Source organism: Rousettus aegyptiacus, unplaced genomic scaffold, assembly GCF_014176215.1.
Source record: "Rousettus aegyptiacus isolate mRouAeg1 unplaced genomic scaffold, mRouAeg1.p scaffold_m13_p_4, whole genome shotgun sequence".
Taxonomy (NCBI): domain Eukaryota; kingdom Metazoa; phylum Chordata; class Mammalia; order Chiroptera; family Pteropodidae; genus Rousettus; species Rousettus aegyptiacus.
The window spans coordinates 152,832,062-152,851,968 of record NW_023416307.1 but is presented as its reverse complement, the minus strand read 5'-3'; the positions used below and the strand labels follow the sequence as shown (position 1 = coordinate 152,851,968).

The 19,907-nt window shown below is 45.2% G+C and overlaps 1 pseudogene; it reads left to right on the top strand.

Annotated features, from left to right (window-relative positions):
* Positions 1-5,406: 5,406 nt before the first annotated feature.
* LOC118601854 lies at positions 5,407-5,525 on the top strand (annotated as a pseudogene).
* The last annotated feature ends 14,382 nt before the right edge of the window (positions 5,526-19,907 follow it).

Genomic DNA, 19,907 nt, shown 5'->3' with positions numbered 1-19,907 from the left:
GGGGAAAACTCCCAGAGGGAAGAATTTTGAGTTATCTCCTTTTTTTTTTTTTTTGGAAGAAAGAATAGTCAGAGGAATGGATCTATCGTGGTTCGTAGGCTACGGCTAATGGTTTCGCTAATTGGTCAGCAATTTAGAAGGGATGACATTGGAGGATTGGTGTCCAGGAAATTTTGGGAGGAGTTATGAGAACAGACCTCGTAGAATGCATGCAAAGGATGTGATAACACTGTGTCCCACGTGAATATTCACAAAAAGGACCCTTCTGGAAGTAGACTTTCAAAAATGAGATGGACAATCTGACCGTGGATATCGACCACCTCTGACACCCCGCTGGGCTCTCAAATAAAGCTGCTATAGTGGCACAGATTATGCACGAGCTCAACACTAGGGACACACCCTCACCAAGCTGGTCTGGCTCCTGCCCCTGCTGTTTTCCCAGTCTGCCACCGGCAAAGGCCATTTCCGGGCACCTGATGTGCACCTAGCTCTGGAGAATAGCCAGGTACCTGGTAGCAGATAGTTTTGCACTGGTCCCTTCCGTCTTGAAGCGGGCAGTGATTTGTCCTCAGGTAGTAAGAGCCCACTCTGGACTTGAGTTTGCATCCACGGCTGCCATGTTTCTCCCAGCAACATGATCGACAGACAGACTTATCAAATGCTTTCTTCCACCGCTGTGTTATCCCACACCACATTGCACCTCAGCAAGGAATTTATTTTAGAGTGAAAGAACTGAGGAAGTGAGTCAAAAAACACGGCATTCGCTGATCTCATAAAAACCAGTAACACGTTTGCCGAGAGAAAACCCCTTGTGACGTTGGGTTTCTGTCCTATCCAATGAGTCTATGCATCGAGCTAGAAACCAGAACACAGCGCGGGGTGTCCCACAGGCAGAAGACCTGGCTCTGGGGAACCACGTGGGTAGAAGTGGGGGGGCATCTTTTGCTACGACACCGAACAACCCACTTGCAAATGCTTCGATTCCTTATTTATGTTGGTTATTTTGCATTTGTTTTTCCAGATCCATTCTCTCACTTTCCTCCCCTCTGTAGCCTTGTAGACCGTCTCCACTGGCCTCCCATGCTGCCTGGCCTTTGGATCTGCACAAGCAGGTAAGCTGAGGCCGGAGAGAGAGCTGGGTGTTTCGTCTCCGTTCCATCCAGCTTCGGGGATGCATCTTTGTCAGGGGCAACTTTTTGCCCCAGTGTGGCGGCTGCTGGGTGGTCCCACCTCAGCTTCACTCCCTCTGGGCTCAAGTAACAAACACTCTGCCTTTCCTTACCCCTTCGAGCCTAGTGGTAGCAACTGTTCTCTGCTCTGTGCTAGCCTGTGGGTGCCTCAGCATCCTATGGTATGGTAGGTCCCTCTGCCCTCCCCTCTGTAAGGGGTCCCTCGGCGAAGCCTCTTCGTTTAAATCAAGTGAGTCAAATTCAGTTTCCTCCTGAGATCCTGGCTGATACATTATTTCTGCACCACGGCTCTGCTGGCTTTGAAGGTTAATATCCCAGAAAGGAGACAAAAGAATGGTTTTATTGTACTGAACGCAGAGGTCACCGCCTGTCCAGCTCAATGTCTTCATGCTACTTAGTGAAGCGGCATCAAGAAGGATAGTGGTGAACTGCAGTGACAGGTGCTGTTCTATAAATAACAGGGGCCGGGAGCCATACTGCCTACGTGATAGGGAGGGTAACACCTGGTCAACCAGGTATAAACAAAAAGTGAATGGACGACCTCGACCATCCCGCTCAAGCAGGGCCACCAAGGACTCAGATTCCTCAAAAGTCAGCTGAACACCTGTTTGCCCAGCTCCTTCTCTGCCTCACCCTGAGTCCCTCGGTCCCTACGGGTTTACCTGGAGCCCCCCATAAACCCCTGTCTCAGGCACTGCCTCTGGGACGGTCAGAGAAAGAGACTGCAGAGCAGAACTTGTGCGTGGGATGGGTTGGTTTCTGGGGCTGGCTCCCAGCTGCTCTGAGCCCCCACCAACCTTTCTGCCTGGCCAGCTCTGCGGTTTGGGAAGACAGGTAACTTCACCCGTCTGATGAGCAGCCCCAGGCCCAGAGGAAGCCCAGCGTACACCTGCCTGCCGCCAGACTCACTCAGCCCGAACTATCGCACGTCTCCGGAGGAGCCGGGCGAGCTCATTAGACCCATCTGTGCCACCTTCCAGCACAATGGGCTTTTTTACTGCATTTTTACTACTGTATCCCTGAATATCTTGAGTGGGGTCTATGAATCACCAGCAAGCGTGGCCAGATGTGCCGAAGGGCATCCTCGTTATCGTTAGCCGGGACTAGGGTTGAGAAGAAAAAAAATTAAGTTGCATAGTTACAACTTGTGCAACATACTGAGCCTAAAACCCAGGAATTGGAGGGACCTGGCTGAGGTGGCTCCTGTTTTCCAGCTGGCCCCACCACAGGGCCAGCAGACACCAGGGTGTGCGGAAGGGGAAGGTTGAGCTTCTCAGCGTGGTTCCTCAGAGGCCATGGTGCATCTTCGAAATACAGGAAATGCCCCTAAGTAGAATCACAGTTCATAGAGGCTACAGTAGATCAAAGGGGCTGGCATTTGGGGTCTGAAGACAGTCATTCGGGTTCCAACTGTGATTTTTACTAACTACACTCCCCTGATCCTCCCTCTTTCTGCCTGCTTTTCCTTTCCTATAAAATAAGAATAATACCCAGCTCTCAAGGTCTCTGGGGACTGTCACGTGAGGGGCTATGTGAAAGGGCTTAATAAACTGTAAAGTGCTGGGAAGAACTTATTAGTCATTAGGGAAAGCCTAAAAGAGGAACCTCAGGGCCTCCAGTATTTTCTCTTTCACCTAGGCAGGGCTAGGTGACCTTGAAAGTAGGCCAGGCAAACCTCCCGCGATGCCCCGGGAGAGGAAGTACCTCAGAGTAAACCATTTTTCGGTCATGTCACTTCATCCGCACAAGATTTTTGTGTACGGATGTTTGTAGGGGTGTTTAATTGATGCTGCCTGTTTTGACATGAGCAGCTGCGTGCTCAGACAGGATACGCTGAAGTGATCTATATTTTGATGATGGAAAAAAAATAATTCTGGCCCGCTTAGCTGTCAAGATCATCCTCTGTGACCACGCAGTCATAGATACACTGGGTCCCTGCAAAGCGTGGGTGCCAGTCCTTGTCTACAGCAAAGGAGGGCAGCTCGGAAGCTGTCCCAGCGTGCCCTGGTTTGTACTTCTCAAAGACAGCTGTCCAGGGAGAGATTTTCTTCTGTCATGCAAACAGTCTGTAAATGAAAATCTGTTTACATTTCTCAAGTCCTGTGAACCACGCCAGGGAGATAGACTCAAGAAATCCTTTTGGGACTTTGCAGAGAAAAGGCCCAGCCTCGTGCTAGGAGCGTGGCCAGGGTTTTTAGATGGCAGCAGCCCAGTTCTTATTTACAAACTATCAGAGCAAAAAATACTGGACTTGCAGGTACAGGACCCTGGCCAAGTTAGTTAACCTGTCTGTGCCTTGGTTTCCCCATCTTTAAAATGGGAGTTCAAAAGATTATTAGGAGGATGAAACGAGAAAAGAGATGAGGGTATCTGATACATTACCAGGCACAGAGAACAGCTTACGACAATGTCACCGTGGAATATTAGAGCTAAAAGAGACTTTAAATTGTGGTAGCCAGTTTCCGGGAAAATGTCCCTCCCTCTGCCCCTGCCCCCTTCCCGCCAATGAACCAAGGCTCTCATATTCATATCTCCTGGTATTCACTCCCTTCGATCACAAGAAGTCTGAAGCTTCCATGACTGGGCCTCTTGAGCAGTTTGCTTTTGGGATATTCGCCCTAGGAACCCAGCTCCCATGCTGTGAGAAGCCCCCCGTCATGTGGAGAAGCCGTGTGCAAGCACTCTAACTGACAGCCACAGATGAGCCCTCAGCCTACAACCAGGATCAACCATCAGTCATGAGAGTGAGCCATCCTGATGGCCAGCCAGGTTGAGCCTTCTGAAGACTCCAGCCAACATGCGAAGGCAACCGTATGATAGACCCCAAGTGAGAACTGCTCAGTGGAGCCAGAATCCACCCACGGAATAATGAGTGATAAAAAATTGTGGTTTAAGCTACTGGATTTTAGAGTGCTCTCTTATATGGCAATAGAAAACTGGAAGAAAAACCTTCTATTTCAGTGGTCATTAAAATTGGGTGGACATAGGCTCCTTTGAGAATAATACTACATTCTAAACCTTCTGCCAAATGCTTTCCTTAAGTAAACAAGGTTAATAAGAATTCCATTATCTAATCCTCACGATGACCCCTGTGTGGCATAAGTATAGCCCGCATTTTACAGGTAAGGAAACAGAGACTTAGAGAGGTTGTCTGAGGAACACTAAGGCCTCTGTCCCCAGAAAAAAAGTTCTCATGCACCAATGCTGATAACTCACTGCCATTTCTCTGATTTCAGAAGTCCCGATTAATCAAACTCCTGAACTTGATGTTAGCCAGTTGTGTGAGAGAAAAGTACACCGATTTGCTGAAGTGTGCTGCCTTAGTTCACAGGAAATCTTTCTCAAGTTGGCATGTACAAATCCATATCGGCCAAGGGCTGCTGAGCTCCCCTAAGTCAATGGGCACCTCAGTCAAAACCATGTCCTTTATACCCAGCTGTTCCTCAAGCAGAGTGTACGTGTGACTCTGTGTGTGTGTGTGTGTGTGTGTGTGTGTGTGTGTTTGAGGAACAAAACTATAAAAGTTCTGGAAAACAATAAAGATAGCTCATAGCTAACAGAAATTTTGAGAGAATTCTGGAAGATAGAAAGCAGATAAGATTGGATTGAGTTGGCAATGTGAAAAAGAATCACAGAAACTTTCTCCTCTCACTCCTTAGAAAACGACAAACACAGTAAAAAAGAAAAAAGCAAACCAAAAAAAAAATTTACCAGTAGGAGCCAGACAAGGACATAATCTGATGACATAAGAATTCGAGAAGTGGTGACAAAGGGGGAAAAAATAAGAATATGATGGAGTGAAACGTATCTCCACGTAGCTCTAGTGAGTCAGAATCCCGATAAGTCTACTCATAGACCTATTCTGGAGAGAAGTGACATTTTCTTTTCCTCCTCTGTTTGGGTGGAGGATGGGGTGGAAGGGCGTCTAAAAGTCATAGAAACAGCCACTGAGAGGAGAAGGGAGATAATTTCTCAGATAAAACAAGGGCTTTAGGACTCCACCGTGAGTCAGGAAAGGAATCAGCCCTACCCACACTCTCAGATTACAGAAAAGGAGACAGAACAAGAAATGCTGGTAGGAAATTTTTCACAGAATATACTGTATGTGGACAGAGCTGTCCACACTCGAACTCTGAAAATATACTACGATAAACAACAAAAAAGAACAAAGCATGCGAAGGATAGTTGAAGAACATATTCTAAAAGAAAATACATCTTCTACAGCCATTCTACCCTGAACGTGCCTAATCCAGTCTGATCTCGGAAGCTAAGCAGGGTCTGACCTGGTTCATACTTGGATGGGAGACCACCTAGGAAGACCAGGTGCTGTAGGCATAAAAAATAGAAAACCAAGGGATCTTAAGCTGACAAGGTTCTTGCGATCTGTGAGGTTAACCAAGGGAAACAAACCAAAAAAACCCTAGATGTTTAAAGGAAACACATCTCAAAAATAGTTCATTGAGTTCTTCTAATGAACTCAATGAATTAAGTAAAGCAAGAACTGAAAGGTGAGCTGATAAATCAATTGAGGACAAAAACGATACCATGAAAGAATTAATAAAAATATTACAAACGGTAAGAAGTAGTCGCCTCAACATCAAATTGCTATCATAAAAGAAGATAATAGATATTATGAACAAAGACAGGCCAATGCAAAGAAAAATAGACTGCTCAAAGAAGCAAACAATTAGAATATCCTGAGACCATTTAGATTAAAAAAAAAAAAAATTAACATGCTAAACACACACACACACACACAATCTCTTGTAGAGCAATAAAATAATCTGCAAGAAAGTAAAGTAAGGGGATCACCTATGATTCAGAAATCAGCAGGAACACCAGTCTTTGAAGGTAAATAAGAACCAAAAGGCACCTCACAGCTTGGGGTGGGGATTGGGAGTCAGAGAGGAGAACCAGCCTCAGACCTTAGCAGTAATACAGCTCGAGAAGAGCAAAACCTTCCATAAATCTGGGATTCAGAGGAGAGTTACACCCTGAGAAAAGGGGTGAATTAGAAGACGTCCTGCAAGAAGCAGGGACTCAGATGCAGTTCTGTTGGAGAATTAAAAAAAAGCTTCCCATAAGATTTCAGGGCCACTGGCCACATTTCATATAGGTTTTGTACACTGAAATATACCCAAAATCCCAAGGGAAGAATTTAATTTAGAGGGACCTAGGTCTCTAGTTCCTAAAAACTCCTGACAGAGGCGAGCAGGCACCCAGGTTTCATAAAACTCGTACAGGAAAATTTCTATCATATATGAGTGCCCAATATAAAACTAGAAAAACACCCAAAGAAACAAGCCATCATGAGTAAGAATCAACAGGAAATAAATAAATAAATAAATATATAGCTCATAAAGATTAGCTATTAGAATGATCAAATAAAAAATATTCTTTAATATGAGTCAGTAAATAGAACTTAAAAGTAAGAAGCAAGAAACTATAAAAAATAAGCAGATGTACTGAAAGAAGAAACAAATGAGATTTCTAGAAATAAAAAATACGTATAAATTAAAATAGTTATGAAAGAGTCGAAAAACAAAGCAGCCGAAAAGAATCGGTGAACAAATCTGAAGAAACTGCACAGAATGCAGCTCAGAGAGACAAAAATATAGAAAATTCTCAGTAAGAAAATTAGAGGACAGAGTGAGAAGATCCAGCATAGATCTAACCAGAGTTCCAGAAGCAGATAATAGAGGGAATGGAAGAAGAGGCAATATTTAAAGAAATAGTAGCTCAGAAATTTGTAGAATTTGGTAAAGACATGAATGAATCCTTATATTTAGAAATTTCCACCCCACCCCACCAAAAAAAAAAAAATCCCAAACAGAATATAACATAAGATGGCCATACCCATACACATGATAGTGAAACTACAGAATTTCAAAGACAGAGACAAACTCTTCAAAGAAGCTTGAAACAGATATTTCCCACGAAGGTATAAAAATTAGTATCTGACTCCTCAGCATCACATATGGAGACCAGAAGACAGGGGAATAATGTATCAGAAGTGCTGATAGCAACACCTGTCAACCAGATTTGTAAAGCCAACGAAACCATTTCTAGAATGAGTGAAACAGAGACATTTTCAGTAATGTAAACACCGAGATAATTTACCACGTCACTAAATCCTCACTAGAGACACTTCTAAGGGACGTACTTAAAGAAGAAATAAAATACCCAAAATGAAAATCTGGACGAAAAGAATAAATTAACAGGTGAAGGTTGTTTTCCCCATGTCACGGTTCCCTCCCTGAGTCATCACTTCCTTGCTTCTCCGCTGGGGAGGAATGCCTACCCTTCATTTTCTTGCCCAAATGGAAGAAACCTTCTTATCCCCCAGGAACCACCTCTTCTATGAATCCTTTCCCAGCCCCACAGCTAGAACTGACGCCTCTTTCCTTTGAGTCCCCCACGAACTTTCTACAAACTTGAGAGCGCTTTCCTTTGTTTCATCTGTTTCCACATCATACACTTTGAGGTCCTTGAAGGATACTTTTAGGACTGATCTCTACATCCTCTAGGTAGACATCAGTGTGAACAAGGATCGTTTCTTGGTAACAAACATTTTACATCGATAAACTCGTTTTTCTTTAGGGAGAGAAACAAAGAGTCATGTAAGATTTCGCAAATGGGACAGAGAAAACGATAGTCTTAAATACCACAGGTCAAAACAGCCATTGCCATGGGAACCCCAGAGAAGTTTCTGGCTCGGAACCAACAAACATAAACTCAGGTGTGGGCTGGGAGGCCGTCATCAGGGCCATCACCTGAATTGCTGCTCTGCATCGGTCGGCTTAGTCAGGCCTCTCTAGTTCCTCTCCTCTCTTTTCTTCCTCCAGTGAATAAAGCATACATGACTGGAAGCAATGGCGTCCTCCTGAATACAACCTCTAAAGAAAGCAGGGTACCTTCCTGGGGCGAGCTTGGGGTCAGGCTGTGGGGACTTGAGAGAGCAGCAGAGCAGAACAATCTGAAGTCAGGGGATTTAAGCTCAGGCACTGAGCAGAGGTGAAGACGGTATGGGGAGAACAGGCAGCTCCCCCCACCCCACCCCCCAGAGTGAAATTCATGGAGAGCTCCAGCCCCAGAGGAAAGCGCTCCTTACCGCAGCACCTGGGAGTAAGCATCTGGTCTGCCTGGGCTCCTCACGCCCTGTTCACCTTGGAAAACACGGTGAGGGGGCATCTCACAGCCTGGGCTTGCGGACTTGGAAAGACCAGCTCCTCAGCGAACTGCCGGCACCTGTGCGCAGGGAGGAACCGACAGGAAGGACGGGGATGTTGGGCTGAAGGGCGCGGGGCCTTTTCGCTATTCAGGAGAGCGCGGGCCGGCCTTGGAGGTTTCCATTCGACCCCCGGGAGGGCTGGGGAAGCAGCTGAAAACTGGCCGCCTAACTGGGCGAGATGCTAAGACTTAAATTGCGAATTTAGAAAATGTAAAGAAGGTGACATTTCTGCTCCCCAGGCGTTAGAGGGCGGCTCGCATTTCTTTCCTGGGAAGGGCCACTGTTTTCACAGAACAGAATGGGGGGTGGTAGGAAGCCAGGCAAGTGTGTCGAGGCCCTCAGCCTCCCGTCTGGAGCTGACGAAGGATGGAAAGAAACGCAGACTTCCACAGAAAATCACCAGAAGAAAGGAAAAGCAGGAACTCTCAGACGTGGTCAGGCCTGCAGAATGGAACTGGGCCCGGGAGAAGATGGCTTTTCATCAGACCTTCCCAGCACCGGTTCGATTGCCTTTTGATCAAATGTGTGTTTCTTTACTGACCACAACAATAACGAGGCAAAGGGTTTAAAATAACCCTTTGTACGCTCATGAACCGACTCCCATTCAACAAATCGATTTAAACTACATCAACTCTGTTTACTCATGCAGCGGCCTGTGTGCAACTCCGAGGAAGGGGTGGGGGTCTATCAGAAACGGAAAGATAAGTATGATGTTCTTCAAGTAAAGAACATTGTTTTAATTAACCTGATGACCAATACAGACATTATGATGACAATCGTGCTTTTCAAATCTCTGTAAATCTGTATATTATCTGACTCGGGCAGTTTTTTCATACAAGCGGCAGAGACTCAGCTTTTAAGCAAAAAAGAAAATAAACCGGCTCCTGCAACTATAAAGTCCAGGGGTGGGTCTGGAGCTTCATCAGCAGCTCGGTCAAATCAGCTCAACCAGCTCAAACGGTGCCAGGCTCACACCCTCCAGCCTGGCAGCCCCAGGGGGAAGACCCCCAGAGTACCCCCCGCAGTCCTAGGACGGAGCAGATGGCCCAGCTTAAGCAAGAGCTGGGGGAGGGGAGACGCTTTCTGGGCAGGCCCGGGTCCTGTCCCAACCCTCGTTCCAGGAGGTGGGCTCAGTCCCCCAAACTGAGCTTCACAGGCTAACTACGAATGAGAGCTGGGGTGGGGTGGGATCCCCCCACCTCCGCCAGGGAAATTAGGTTTTTGTTTCAGGAGAGGATGGGATGGAGTCTGGATGGATCCACCCCATCGATGCCCACCATATACACACGCATGACATGATTCTACACGGCCGGGAAAAGATCCGGAAGTCAGCACGTTTGGGCTCAGCGGGGAGCAATTTCACTTCCTGAACAGCTCACACGACGAACCCCGGGATGACTTGAGACCATGTGCCCCAGACCCTTTTTCCCCAGGATCAGCTGTTGTACAACTGCATCTTGTTCACAGTACTGTGGCTGAAAATAGCAAAAGTCCACTCAAACGGGCTCAAGCAGAAAGAGGGGGAGACGTTGATAAAGGATCTCAGAAAATTCAGCCTGGGAAAGAGACCCATGTGGCATTGGCCTCCGACGCTGAGGAGGCTGGCCGGAGGACGGCGGGGCCCCGTGGGAGCCGAAGCTCAGAACGCTCTGCTGCTCTTTCTTCTTTTTATCTTTTCAAATCAAATTTGTGGTTGTATAACGTATGTACAATAAAAAGCACATGTTTTAAGCGTACAGATGGGCGAATTTTCACAAATGTATACACCCCCAGAACCCCCCACTGCCCTCTGGTTGGGAAGTCAGACACTGGTATCAGGAGAGTGGGGTTTTGGATTATTTTAACACTTTTCCGTAACGGTATTATTATTTTAGAGAAAACTTGAATTTCCCCAGACCTCACCAAACTAGGGAAACAAGTCGAGGGTCACAGTAGCAGTAGCACGTGGCTCTGACCCCTAACAGATTGCTGCATTGGTCGTGGCTGCTAGGAGAGCTACGTTGTGGTGTACGCGGAAGCCCCACTGAGGATCAAGGGTGCAGAATGCTGAAATCCATGAATAATGTCTGTCATGGGAGCAGAAGCAGAAGTAGCAGTATACGAGCTTCGCATCTGTCAGCCTAGACTTGGAGACTCCAATTGGCCTATGGTTTTTTGTTGTTGGTTTTTTTTTAATGGAGAAGTAATAAGCTCACAGCGAAGGGCAATGATCATAGGCGTTCAGCTGGATGAGTTCGGACGATTGTCTCCATCCTTGAAAGCACCACCCCAAACAAGATATTGAACATTTCGCCGTTCTGGATAGTTCCCCCATGTCTTCCCAGTCACCTTCCCCACCCGCAACCACATTCTGATTTCCATCCCACAGGTTGATTCATCATTTGGCCGCTTGATCAAATTGCACAGAAATGAAAGTAGACCCTTACTCAGCGTAATATCTGTGAGATTCATTCATCCTATTGCATATACTATTATCTTAATCTTTTAAATAGCTGACCATATTTCATTATATGGAAATTTTGTTTATCTATTCTCAAGGTGGTAAAGATTTGGGTTGTTTTCAGTTTGGGGCTGTTTATAAATAAAATTGCTATGAACGTTCACATACAAACTGTTCTGTGGACATGTGTTTTCACTTTTCATGGGCGAAGGGATGGAATTACTGTGTCAGAGGGTAGATGTATATCTGTTTCGCTTTATAGGAAACTGCCAATTTTTCAAAGTAGTTAAACCATTTTGCATTCCCACCAGCAGTTGCTGCACGTCCTCACCGACAGGGGGTATCGTTCTGAGGTGAGCCACCCTCGCAGCGTGAAATGGTTTTCCATTGTGGTTTCAATTTTCATGTCCCTGCTAAGAATTTTGAGGCCTGTTTCATACGCTTAGTAGCTTCTCTTGTTAAGTGTTCCTACATGGAATTTACTGAGTATTAAAATGGTTTCATCCTGAAAAGGAAGTGTATGCGCATCTGGCTTCGGAATCAAGGCGATTTCCTTGTCATTTGGTTGCTGTCTGGATGCTTCGCCTCTGGTAACTGGGGGCTCTTTCCTGTTTATCTGGCCCTCTGAGCTCTCTGCTTTGGGTCCTCTTCCTTGAGAGGCTGCAGTCTTAGAGTCTGCTCGCCATCCCGCCACACGCCATTGGTCACCCTGCCCTTCAGAGCGCTCGCCTGTTGCTTGGTTACCGTCTCACAGGCCCAGCTCTGGCTGGTCCAGCCCTGACTCACCTCCAGTTTCTCCTTCATCAGAGCCGGGCATCTGGAAGCGTCTGCTCTGGAACGTCTGGGGGTTCAGTGGTATCGATTCAATACCCATTAATAGCAGCTGCTAAAGAGATAGGATGATCCAGTCGTCTGCTGTCGGACTTGGTTTTTGTTTGTTTGTTTTTTTCCTGAGTTAAGTACTTTGAGGGTACTTTTTCCCAAATGGAAAAGAGAAAAAGAAAACTGTCACTACTCTAAGTGGGAAAGAAACATTCTGGCAATGTGAGCGAACAGAACTGCCATCTTCTCTTCTTACAAAAGCCAAGGGTCTCCACTTCCTATGGCCACTTTTCCCAGCACCCTCCCTATGCCTTATTTTTTAATTAAGATCAGTATTTTAGTTGTGAAGGAGCCTTAATCATGGGAATAGAGGTCGCGTCTCTCTGGCTGTGTCATACCAAGACAAGTTAATGGCACAATCTCCTGCCGGTTGGTTCACAGACAAATTAATAAAAATAGGTTATTAATAGGACGTTCCCTCCACGGACCTGGGCATGTCCAGGCTGCAAAGACATGCCTGGGATATAGCTAGCGGAGTACCAAGGGCTGAAGCTGTGTGTGTGTGTGTGTGTGTGTGTGTGGCGGGGGTGGCGGGAGTGCCACAAATCTGTTTGGGGACATGGTTCCAAGATGCCTAAGGGTGTTGGGTAGTGGTGTGACCTGTGCTTAGACTCAGTAATGTCCTGAACTGCCCATGACCTGGGCTGGCTCTTTCTCTACTGACCCTATTTTCACCTCTGTAATGTGGGAATAACAGTGCTGGCCTTGCCCATTAATACATTCACCAAATAAATCATGAGCCCTGTGCCAGGTGCCCGGATTGCATCTGAATAGCAGAGGCCATCTCTGGCTTCCTGGAACTAGCCCTCTGGTTGGGGAGTCAGACACTGGAATCAGGATGTAAATAATGAGTGATGAGGAATTGCAGGGAATGATGGGAGCCTGGGGGAAGGACACTTCAAGCAGGCACAGGCTAAGGAGGTGGCATGTCAGCAGCCCCCAAAGGAGAGTGGGAACGAATCAGCCAAGCTGATATGAGAAGCGCATTCTGGACCGGGGAAGAGCGTGTATGGAGGAAGGACCTCACTACGAGAAAATGCAGAGTGTGTAAGGAAACGAAAGACTTTCAGACTACTGGGCCGGGGCGGCATCGTGGGTAGAGAGAAAGGAGAGCTAGAGAGAGCTGAGCCAGCATGGAGCAACTTGTCCCTGACCCAAATTCCTGACCCAAAGAATCCACAAGCGTAGTAATAAATAGTGGTCGTATGCCTCCGAGTTACGGAGTAATTTGTCATGAAGCAATGGGAACAAAGTATGTGTTATTTTAATAAAATTCAGTGAAGTTACACAGAACAATGGAATAGTAACACTTACGAAGCTATGAACATCCCTCCTCCCATGTCCCAAACATTCGTAGTCATGTCCCAAAGGGGTGTCCCACTTAAGCTTGGTGCAGGCAAGCATGGTGCATGCTTCTCTCAAAGATATTCCTTTACGCAGGGCACAAATGAGCTACTTTAGCAACTCATTAAAGTCTCTTGTTCCTTACTCCCTAGCACCCTAAAACTCCTCAAACCGTTTCAGCCCTCTGCTCCAACGGAACTCGCCCGTGCATGCATCTTCTTCCACCATCTTGGTTCCTTGAAGTCTTCTCAATAAATGCATTCCCATCCAATGTGTTCCCATGCCATCGCAAAGTCCTGTTATGCCAAGCAGCCTTAGGAATTCCTGTCGTGTCACGATTGCCTTTCTTTTGATAATCGGTACACACACACACACACACACACACACACACACTTTAAAGCTAGAGAAAGTGGAAAATGACATATACACATACACACACAGAGATATGTATACATATGACATATATATATATATGACAACTGAATTTATAATTAAGAAAAAAAGCTTATTACAAGAAAACTTCAGCTCACTGGTGAATTCTAGCCAATTTAAGGAAGGAATAATATGAATCTTATGTTACATTCTTTCAAAAATAGAGGGATTTTATTTTATGAAGCTAGCATATTTCTAATATCAAAACCTGACACTGTATATAAACTATAATAAACTTTTAAAAATAACTGGCAAAGATATTGCAAAAGAAATACAAACCAATTCCCTCATGAACCTAAACAAAAATCTTTACAAAAAATATTAGTAAATCAAACCAAATAGTGTGTAAAAGGACAATATATCATGGTGAGATTTATCCCAAGAATGCAAGATTTATCTCACATTCAAGGAGAAATCAATGTATGTAATAGTCATCTAGCACTTCATAAAGAAAAGACGCCCAAAAGTTAGCATTCTAAAGCAATGACTGCTTGTTCTCTCACTGTTCTCCACGAGTGAGTAATCCAGGTGCTATTTAACTGGGTCCTCTGGAGCAGGGTCTCTCACGAGGCTGCAGTCAGGGAGTCAGCCAGCATGGCGGTCCTATCCGAAGACTTGACTGAGGATCTGCTTCGGGAACCTCTCATGTGGTTCATGGCGCAATTCAGTTCCTTAGGGGCTATTGAACTGAAGCCCTCGGTTCTTCTCCAGCTCTTAGCCAAAGGTTTTCCTCAGTTCCATGCCATGTGGACCTCTCTCCTCACAGGGCAGCTCACCACATAGCATCTGGCTTTCCTCGGAGCAAGTGAGGGAGGGAGGCTGCCCAAGATGGAAGCCACAGTCTGTCACCTCATCTCAGAAGTAACATGCCACCTCCTCTGCCTGTTGCATTTATTACAAACGAGTTACCAAATCCAGGTCATTCTCAAGGAGAGGGGATTTCATAAAGGCGTGCCTACCAGGAGGAGGAGATTAGTAAGGACCATCTCAGCGGCTGGCAACAATATTGTAATTCACCCCATTGACAAGATAAAGGAGAGGAGATCCGTGGCCATCTCGTTAATCAAGAAAACGCGTTTGACAAAATTCAACGCCCATTCATAATAAAAACTTTCAGCAAATTACGCATAGAGGACTGCTTTCTCAACCTGATAAAGGGCATCCAGGAAAAATCTGAAGCTTCAATGGTACTTAAGGGTGAAAGAATAAATGCTTTTCCCCTAAGAGCAGGGACAAGGTAAAAAACTACCTCTCTTCACCACTGGCCTCGAGATCATAGCAAGTTCAATAAAGCAAGAAAAATACATGAAAGGCATAATTATTGGACAGAAGTCATTGGACATCCATATTTGTAAACAAAACGATTGTGTATGTGGAAAGTTCTAAGGAATCTTTCTAAATTACTAAAACGAATAGGTGAGTTTACCAAAGTTACAGAACACGAAGTCAATATATAAAATCTATTTTATCTGTAGATACCATCGCAAACGATTAGAAGATAAAAATTTTTAAGGATTCCATTTATAATAGCATTAAAAATATATAATCCTTAGGAACATTCGCTGAAAGATATGTGAGACCTCTGCTCAAAAACTACAAGAAATTTCAAAGCAAGTTAAAGATTAATGGACTTAAGGAGAAAAGTAATCCCGCGATGATTTCAGTAAGGGCAGAGATAGTCATTTAACAAATTCAACACCTACTTATGGTTGAAAATTTATTTTAGAAAACTGGAATAAAAGAGAACCTCCTTAAATACAGCTGCCAAAAACATGTAGTAAATGTTCAGCTATCTGTGGCTGGATGACAAATGACCCCAAAACTTGGTGGCTTAAAACCACAAAATTAACATTTTTCTTGGTTTTGTGAGTGCTGAATGTGGGCGGTGTTCAAAGCTGGGCAGTTTTCTGCATTGGCTGGGGCCACTCACGCTCACCTAATTCATGCCTGGGCTGGGCAGGAAGAGCCCAGCAGCCTTCGCTCACACGTCTGGCAGCAGCTCCTCCACGTGGCCCGTCCCTCTCCACGCGGCCTCTCATCATCCACTGGTCTCGCCTGAGCTTCCTTATAGCACGGCACGGCCTCCAAAGGCTGGGCCTAGAGCAGGCACAGCGTCGCTTCCAGCACATTTCATGGGTCAAAGCACGTCGCAGCCAGCCCAGCATCAAGTGGAAGGGGAAATAAACCCACTCTTGATGGAGGGAGCGGAGGATTGATGGTGCCCGTCTTGGAGACCTGTCCACCACGATGCGCGGGTGAAAAGATGAATGAATAAACGAGTTCTCTCCTTCCAACTCCCACTCTGCTTAAAGAAATGAGGAGACTGAACCCCACACTCCTGCTTCCTTGTAGCCTGTCATTCCTTCAAGCAGAGCAGAAACTAGTAACAGACTCTTTTTATGTATTTCCCGGTCTCTATAAACTCCAGTATGGCGCTGGCTTAATATGAAATCGCTGGCAACCGTTAGCCTCTTTCTTCAGTGTCCTCGTGGTGCCTCCTGATCCTCTGCCCTCTTCTCCCATGCAGTTTCTTATTATCACCCTCCTTCCTCGCATTCAAGCGGAAGGCTAGAATCTCTCATTTGTGGGTGAGGAGGCCATTTCCACTATGCCCGCCTTTCAGGACTCGAAGGAAAGGACCTCTAAGAGTGAAAGGTCACCAGTGTTGGGAATTGTTTTTGAGAACTGGGGCCCTCCCACGAAGCCCTAAAGTTTTTATCTCCCTGACAGTTCCACGTCCTCCATCTGGAAGGCAAGTTCTGGTCAAACCCAATTGTCATGTGGATTGTTGGGGCTCAAGCCTCAATAGTTACTCTCCAGTTTGATTTGATGCTCTGGCCACTATTTCATAGCTCTGCTGAATGGAATAGAGGTTTTATGCTCTCCAATAAGCCCAAAGCCCCCTTCTGACTACCACAATATAAACAGTCTAACAACGAGGAGGCTGGAAGAGCCCTTTCTTTTCTATATGAAAGAATACAGCCTACTCCGGGAAGCCAGTGACTCAAAACATGGCGGAAACCAATGCAAGGGTTTCCCCTGTGGATAGGGTGTTTCTTCCTCAAAGGTGGTGTATAAAAAGGAACACACTAGCCATGCTTCCTGGAATTTGGAGCCGGGACAATGCTTCAGTGTTTCTCTACCCCGGGCATTCTGAAGAAAGATATAATTAGCAGGTCCCTCTGCCCGGGATGAGGAAGGAGTGAATGCCATGTGAGTCCTGCTTGCCCATAACATCTCAGCAGGCGCCAGAGGCTGACAACTCCAGTTTTATATATTTCAGTGAAGAAGATGCGTGTGTGTGCCCTGGTGCCCACAGATTTAATGACGCCCTCATTCCCTCCTCTTTTGGAAGAGAAAAATACTACATCATTTGAAAGCCAAAAGAGATTCCTGAGATCTGTGCAAATAGAGGCCAGAAGCAGAGCGACTCACCCGAGGTCACACGGCTGAGTAGAAACAGGGCAACAACAGGAGCTGAGTCTCTAGTCTTCTAGCTGTAGTGTTTGGTGCCACCTAATTATAGGCGGACACTTGCTAACACATTACCAGGCGCTTGGATACAGGGAATTTGATAAAAAAAAATAAGCTTGAGTGTACAGGCTCTAGAAGTGTCCTGTCCAATACAGAAGTCACTACAGTAGCCACCTGTGGCCTCTGAGCACTTGAAATGTGGCTGGTGTGACTGTGGAATGGAGGTTTCGATTTTTTTTTAACTTTAATTAATTTAACCGTAAATGTAAAAACTGCTACTTGACTCAGTGACTGGGAAACTTTAAGCCTCTTTGGAACAACGTGGGTCTGTCTCTCCATGTTTTCAGTGCAAAGTTCATAAAATATAAATAAATGCAGGTCAAGTCGTTCCAATGAAAATACAGTCATTGAATTGAGGTGTACTATGTAAGTATAAAAGACACACTGGATTTCGAAGACTTAGTATGAAAAAATGTAAAATGCCTCATAATAATTTTTATATTGATCACATGTTGAAATAATCTTTTGGATACATTAGGTTAAATAAAATATATTAGTTTCACCTGCTGTACTATATTACTAACTCTGTGGCCTTGGGGGAAATGATTGGGTAGCTTTGAGAAAAGATTACCTTTTCTGAAAAAGAAGAGAGAAAAAGGTATAACAATTTTCTCCCTTTCTTTTCCCACTTCTGGACCTCTCTGTGTGACATGGTGTTTGGAGCTGTGGACGCCATTTTTAAATACTGGGAAGAAACATGGCCAATGTACAAAGCAGAGTAAGGAATATACAGGGAAGGAAAGGACCAGGGTCTTTGATAGCTGAACTGGCCCTGGAATTGCCAACCATGGGACTTCTCACTAAGTAGGAAAACAAAGTCACGATTCTTGTGGATAAAATCGTCCTGATACAACAGATGAGTAGAACCACCATGCAACACGGCATCTTGGTGATAAGATAAAAGCGTGCATGATAAAAGCAAAGTTGGACCACTTCTGCATGGTTTAGAGCGATTGGAAATTGTAGTGCATAATACTTGGCTGAGAAAAGGCGTAGGACAGATATTTCAGCAAAGATAGCAGAAGATGCGAAATTTGAGAGCCATAAGATCTGGGAGACAGCCAGGACCTCAGCGTCTGTCCAACGTGACGCTCATGCTTGGTTTTGGTGACGACGTGAACCCTCTGTCTGCTGCAGGAATCACTGTTGGCCATTGTTTTATTAACTGCCCTGGGGGAAAATGAGATGGAAGCATTCAATTCAATGACGATAAATCCTGTGATTAATTTCAGAAAACTGTCACTTTGCAATACAGGAAAACAGAAAGCTGAACGAGGCATGCAGAAATGTAGGCTTCAGCCTGGTCACTACCACTTAGTAGTTAGGTGACCATAAGCAAGTCACTGAACTTCTGAGTCCCAGAATACCCACATAGCACTTAGGACACTTCAGGCTGCAAGTAACAGAAAATCCCAAGGGATTCAGAAAATCATTGCTTCGCATAACTGGAGGTCAGGACGTCGGGTGCATTCAGCAGACTTGGAAGCTCGACAATGTCATTCAGGACCCAGGTTCTTTCCATCTCTCCACTCTGTCATCTCGATGGATTTTATCATCATAGCAGCAGTCCCCAGAATCACTTCCAGACCAAAAATTCCCAGGCTGACTCTTTCTGAGGAGCAAAGATAACTTTCCTGGAGACACCCAACAACCTTTTTCTCACTTCTCATTGGCCAAAATTGAGTCACATCTTTTTTTTTGTTTGTTTTTGTTTTTAACTAAACATTCATTGGAAAGGATTGGGGTTCTTAAATCAGGATCTGTCCTCGAAGCTGGAGACATGGTCACTTTCTGAACCACATGAGGCAGAGGCAGATACTGAAATAAAACTGAGGTTGTGTTAAGAAGCAAGAAGCTACAAACGAGTCCATCTTCAGCACCTCTAGTAAATGGAGACAGCGCTGCCCTGGGTGTCGCACAAGGGTCCTTGAAAGGACTAAACATTCTTTTAAAGTCCTGTAGAATGTAAAAGCTAAGAGATAAACCATGACAGGCCCAGAGAAAATTGTTTGGGGACATCATCCAGCTAAGATTGGACATTAGCCCAAAGCTTGCCGTTTGGTTGGGTTTTAATTTCTCTTTCGCGTCACTAGAACGGAATGTAAGTGGGTGACCTTGAATTCCCTATTAAACTATCTCCATCCTTGATCCATCTTACCCCGATTTCATTAAAATCCAAGCGAATAGAATGCGTAGAGCTGTGGTTATTTAAATTTTCAGCTGTAGAAAAGGGTTTTTTTTTTTTCCTTTGTGCAGTTTCACAAAATTCTGGGATCTGGCTTGAATCCATTACAGTTCACTGTGTTCTCAGAAGAGAATTATTATGTTTCTTGAGAAAAATTCCTCTGCCTCCAATTTACATGTTTTAAGCAGGCCAAAATGGGGTCATCCAACACTCCTGCCTCACCCCTTTGCCCTGTGTTTATAAGCAGACCTAGATCTAGCTTGTCAGAGCAGTCACACCTTGAAGTCTCATTAGCCCCAGGAGCCTGTTTTCATGCCGGTGGTCCCTGAAGGTCCTGGAGTAGTTTCCAGAAAAGAGAGTTCCATCCGGCTCAAAGAATATTAGGAGATATTAGCTGTTCTTCTCTGGCCAAGCTCAAACGAGCACATTTTAATTGAGGATTATTAAAGTCACAACTGTTCCTTCTGCTTGTGATTTTTAATGCTCACGATGATAAGGGTGATATTTTGTTGGCATAAATGATTCACATTGTTCGATACTCCCAGAAAACTTGTAAGTTTGGGATTATAATTATCCCCCACTTTATAGATCAAAAAACAGTCTTAGAGATATCAAGCAACTTTCCCAGGCCACAGAATTTTCTCCAGTTTCACCCTCCTTCTCCTGCTC